This window comes from Lolium perenne, chromosome 4, assembly GCF_019359855.2.
Source record: "Lolium perenne isolate Kyuss_39 chromosome 4, Kyuss_2.0, whole genome shotgun sequence".
In the NCBI taxonomy this organism is placed as follows: Eukaryota; Viridiplantae; Streptophyta; class Magnoliopsida; order Poales; family Poaceae; genus Lolium; species Lolium perenne.
The window spans coordinates 127,821,209-127,827,225 of record NC_067247.2 but is presented as its reverse complement, the minus strand read 5'-3'; positions in this window follow the sequence as shown (position 1 = coordinate 127,827,225).

Below are 6,017 nucleotides of genomic sequence, written 5' to 3'. Positions count from 1 at the left end.
GCAAAAAACAAGACGTGATTCTGGGCTGCTGGGGCCCCCCTTGATGCATCAGATTCACATGTCGCTGGCAATAATGGAGAATCGCCTTTGGACATCACATTGACGGGCTAGGAGAGGCCTGCAGCACTCTCAGTTCTGCCCTTTATGCTGCCAAGAAGAGGAGACTATCAAGCACCTCACCCTTCAGTGCTCTTATTTAGAGGGCCTCTGCAGCACCCTCGTGCACGCCATGGTTATCTTAGCCTAGTTACAATGAAAAATATCATAGACTACTATTATATGTATGATACTAGTTTATGATACAACACCTACAATACATAGTTACAATGGAGATGCTCTTAGTTTCGGGCGAGTGTGGAGTGTGAGACCAGATGGTATGTGATCAGAGCTCTTGTAATTCAAAAATGTCTATCTCTCTCCTAATGATTGAAGACACGCGAGGCTCAAGCGTGTTGTTATAAAATAAAACTAAGATGTGATTATCTACAGAAGCGCGTGTACACCATGGCCACTGCTAAACTAGCTGTACGTTTGGCTAGGATTGTGTATCAATTCTGTTGTACCTAACATACTTGGCTTGTACTGAAAGGTTGGCCAGAGATAGGATCGTATCAATTTAACACGATTGTAATCCGATGTAATTGTTTTACTTGCTGGGCGTTGGCCTCGGCCTTTTTCTCCCTCCCAAATAAGACTAGTTCTAATTTCATTGGAAAGCTCTATTAGCTTTCCCGGAATATATCAGAACTGGTGGGCACCAATTTTTGGCACATGGGTGTTGTGCACCCTATAAACCCCAAAATTCGTAGTGATTTTAAATATTCAAAAAATCCTTTCGTTCTAGAAACAAGAGATGATCAAATATTGTACTCGTATAAAAATATTGGGGCTCGATGATTTTCCATTGTATCCCGGGCAAAGAAAAAATCATGACGAATAAAGTGTGAATAGTATATGGACGCATTTTTTATATTTAATCTACTAATTCCCACAAGGACTATATATGAGTACCGACGGCTTCCCTTTGAGTTGTAGCTGAACACCCAATCCTATAAGTCTGATTGATGGCTTCCTTCCTCCACCATGTGTAGCGATGCTTCGACCTCCTCCCTTGCTCGCACGAGTCCCCAATCCAATTCACTGACCGAGAAACTCGGGAGGGAGAACTTCCTGCTCTGGAATAATGAAGTCATGCCCTCACTTCAACCACATCAACATGTTGGCTTCCTCGATGTTACGGTGGCGATGCCGTCCAGAACACTCGAGAGCAAGAGACCAATACAGAAATAGCTACAACTAGTGTGGCTCAATCGATGTTAGTTACGTGGTATCGACACGCCACTAGTATCGCGCAGCTGGTATCTATAATATCTAAATTGGAGAAACTAACCGACTAAAAGTAATTCTCTCAACATGTAAGCCATCCACATCATCAGGTGGGTCTGCATATATATTTTTTGCTGCCACCTCATCAAATTCTCATATTTACTTTTATAATTGTTTTGGAGTTGAACGTCTTGGCTTCACCTTCCACAAACTTGACCAGTCTTCGTCTCTTACTCAGCCTGCTGGTACCTTCTCATCTCCTTTCTTAAAGCTATTGGCTATATATAATCCTATTTTTGTTGTTTGCGCACTGCAAACTAGGTCTCCAGGGCACCAACGCAAAAACACCTCTGTCTCTTTCATTGCACCAACGCAAACGGCATGCATTCCGTGTCACCCACCTCTAGGTCTACTCCACTGGATGCGGTCATCGCAGATTGCTGCGGCCAGAGGTCGGCTTGCACTTCAGATCGCCGCGGCTAGAGTTCCACAAAGTTCTATACACTCCGACGCACTGGATCCCAGTTTCTTCGTAAGGATTCTTTGTCCATTCGAACTGAACTAATTGTGATTAGAGAAGCAAATTCTTCCGCCTTCTCACGTGATCCAACTCATATGGTTATTGACCTCTCAATCTTCCTTTGTCTTCTAATGTAATCTTCCTTCTTTCATATTTTTGTGTTTGGTAAGTGCTTCATAAAGTTCTAACACGAGATCTGTTTAACAAAGATTTCGTCCTGGAGTAGACAACCTAAAAAATTGGTTGATTATGGTGCGTATGTGAAACAAAAATTCACTTGATAGTTGAATCGTATGGGGTTTTCCATTGCATTGCCTTTCTTTCCTACAGGTACAAATGGTGCAGTTCTTTCAAATTAACAAACGATATTAGTGGAATGATTGATTATCGATTTACTAATATATTGGCACCCTTATTTTGCTGCTAATTGATGGAAGCTAAGCAAACAACAGTTTTTCTTTGTTACTCACTGGTACAAGCTGAATAAATGGTATGTTGCGCTTGATTAAATATCATATATGATATCTTCTCTGATTATTGAAGTTTTCTTATTGGCTTACAGATAAATCTCTTTCCCGCATGAGCAACCCTCTGATCAATATAAGTTTTATATATAATAGGATCTGCTTTGTTTCTATTCCAACAAATTATACTGGCTTCTACTATTTACTTTATGGAAGCTAGACATTTTCGTAATGGATTGAGATTTTGGTCTTCAACTGGAGATTATAGAGAAAATTAACACTTGCTCCGTGACCAAAAAATAAATACAAACATGCAGCTACCTTGTGTTTCTACAACATCCAAAATTTTAGCTTCAAGATTTTCAATTCAATTTCATCTCCATTTCTTTCATTCTTTTGGTGTACATGTTGTTTCCAACCATTTAGAAAATACAAAAACTGCCGCATCAAGGCGCGGGGTATATTCTAGTTAGTAACTAGTGTTGTGGGAAGGATACACTAGTATAAAGGTGTCGTGTATGTACCTTCACGCCACTAGTAACAGTTGCTAGTGGCATGTCCCGGAACGCCACTAATAACAGAGACACCTGTGGCGTACTGCTAACGTGCCAGTAGTTACCCATATGCTACCAGAAGAATTAAATTTTACCCTCTTATGATTAGCAAAATACAACTCCAACTTACTTGTGTTGAAGCCATGTAGCAGGCCTCTCCTATGCAATTTCACCATGCTATATTCACTCATATGCCTAAGACGCATATGCCAAAGATTGGTTTTATTAGGCCAGAAATTAGGGCACATCGTTTTTCCACCCATGAGTTGTCTTAAGCTACCCAATCATGAAAAAATACGAATAGTATCAAAGTGTTCATTAACCATGCTATACCATTCTTGGTGATAATTGCAAGTTTCTCAACGTCAAACTTCCATAGATGCTGGAATTGGTTTTAAAAAGTTATGATCCAATATGCTCTCTTCGATGCTTTTCTCCCCGCAAAAATATTTTTAGCTTTTTTTATTCATAAAAAATGTTAGATCATTTAATTTTGATCTTCTAAGAGCTTGTATTTTTCATTATGTAATAATATAATGTAACATGTCAAACAACCTATTATACATTTATACTTAACTAGCAGTGTGGCCCTCGCAAATGCAAGGGCATCCTCTTTAATTTGTCGAATGTGACGATTTCTATTGAAGGGGGTAATATAGTTACATAGTACACAGAAATAGATAGATAGATGTGAGAACTTCAGAATTATAGTTTGTGTGTTGTAATCTATTGATATTTTATCTAATAGATTGCAGTTTTTTATTCTCATTTCAACGTGAATCTGTCAGGTTTCCCTATCCATCAAGTAAGGTTTGCATCCTAGAGCATGATTAATGTATAAACATTTATATCTCTTTATATGTGTTCTAGATGAAATTAGAAATCACCTTCTTTTGACCTGTTGGCTCAAATGTGCATATGTACGGATCATTATACTCAACCTATCTTACGTTTAGTGCACAGTTTATACTTTATATCTTAGCACATATTTTCATTTCCACCACGATATAGCTGATTTTGTCTATAAAAAGTTTATTTTTTCTTTTTGTTGATACGCCTACCAGGATAACCCTTGACAACGCGCTATAGTGAGTTTTTTTTTTGCAGGGAGAGAAGGTAGTAGTGTGTATTCTCCCTAATGTCCATCCATTTGAAGTGAGATCCAATCTGATAGATATATGTGCAGGTTGGTATTGATCATACCCTATCAATTTAATAATATATTTGAAATTCGCGATAGCTTTCCACATGCAGAAAAATATTCTACATACAGTCAAGGTTTTTTTTCCTAAGTTGGGTAAAATTGCCTCTAGGCACCGGAATACCGGCTAGTATTTTGCCTGAAATATTCAAAATGAATTCATAAATTCTTTCCAAATTTTCTAAACTTATTTATATTTGAGCAAATCATATTAATATAGATAAAATTTGTTTGCTGTGAATATTTTTGATGCGACATTCAATTGCGTAGATGTATATGTAGGCCGGCATGGATCGTACCTTATCTTCTGAATAATACTTTTTGAATTCGTGTTATCTTTTCTCCCGTGAAAAAAAGTTCTGTGGACAATCAAGGTTTTTGGTTTTTTTTCTCGGTTGGGTAAAAATATTGCGAGGCACCGTTATATCTATTGGAAATACTTGCTGGTATTCCGTCAGAGATATTCAAAACAAATTAATAAATTCTTTCAAATTTTCCCAAAAGTTTTCAAATTTGAGAAAATTATATTAATACCGGCGAATTTAGCAGACAAATATAAACTTACATAGAGTATGTATATACGGCTTATATATCACATCTGCCATGTAACGGTGGTCTAGCTAAGCTAGCTACAATGCTTAGTTTTCTTTTAGCTGATCGGACGTACCTACATCTACATTCTTTGGAAATAACGTATTTGTTTCCCTTATGTTGAACGCGACATGTTGAAATAAATCAGCTAATTCTTGTTTTCTTTCTTTTATGTTGAACGGTTGAGACCTGCACCTTGCTTGTCGTGTGGAAACAAATCAGCAACAAACTTTCCTTTTATGTTGAACGGTTGAGACCTGCACCTTGATCGTATTTACTTACTATTTTGACGGCCTGTCTGCTTAATTACAGGAGACTACTTCCCATACGTGGTCGTCCGGCCAGGATAGCCAGACTACACGGTTATCTTTTAACTATGTATTGTACATAATTCATGTGACGTATATAAGGCATGCATGTCACGATCTGCTATTGTGTCGGACCCAACATGTGTACAAATTAATTGGAACATGTCTGACCTATTTGTTACGTAAATATTACGATTGTCGTTTATAAATCCTAGCCACCGGTTTTAGATCTAACTATCAAAAATAATTATGATGATGTGGACTAACGTGGTGTCTTTATTTAAAACATCCGTATTTTGCTTTTATTATATAATAGATAATAGGTATTTGCTACTGCGTGCATAGAATCATTTTCATTCCTACTTATTGTGGCTCGTTGGTTTGTTTGCACACATGACTCATTTGCAGCGCACCATGTCTATTTAAATTTTTAACATCAACATGCTACGCATTTTCCATCCGGATTAGGGTGTGCAAACTTCGTCAAACAAAAACAAACTATTTTCATGTACTTCCATATCAGTTGATCATTATTTTCTGGTCTTAGCATATCTCTAGCTCGGTGTTGTGACTGTTGGACGGCTGTATTTTTTTCTAGCTCACTCGCTCGAAACTCGATGGTCCCTGAATCAATATTCACAACGCTTTGTATATTTTCCAAATTAATTGATATGTCTACATATACGTGTGCATGCCTCCTCCTTCGTTATGTGAGACCATTTTATATCTGTACGGTCTTGTGAAAGAACAAGTTAAGAAAAATCTAGAGATGAGTTTAAATAGGATCGTGTTTCTGGCTACCTCTATTATACTTAATATTTGCCACTGCGTGCATCGAACCATTTTGGTTCCTACTTATTGTGGCTCGTTGGTTTATTTGCACACATAACTCCTTCAGCGCACCATTTCTATCTAACTTTTCACAGCAATATGCTACGCATTTTCATGTCGGTTTAAGGTGTGCAAACTTCCGCACACAAAAACAAAGTATTTTCATGTACTTCCATATTAGTTGATATAGTTATTTTCTTGTCTTAGCATGCATTTCTAACT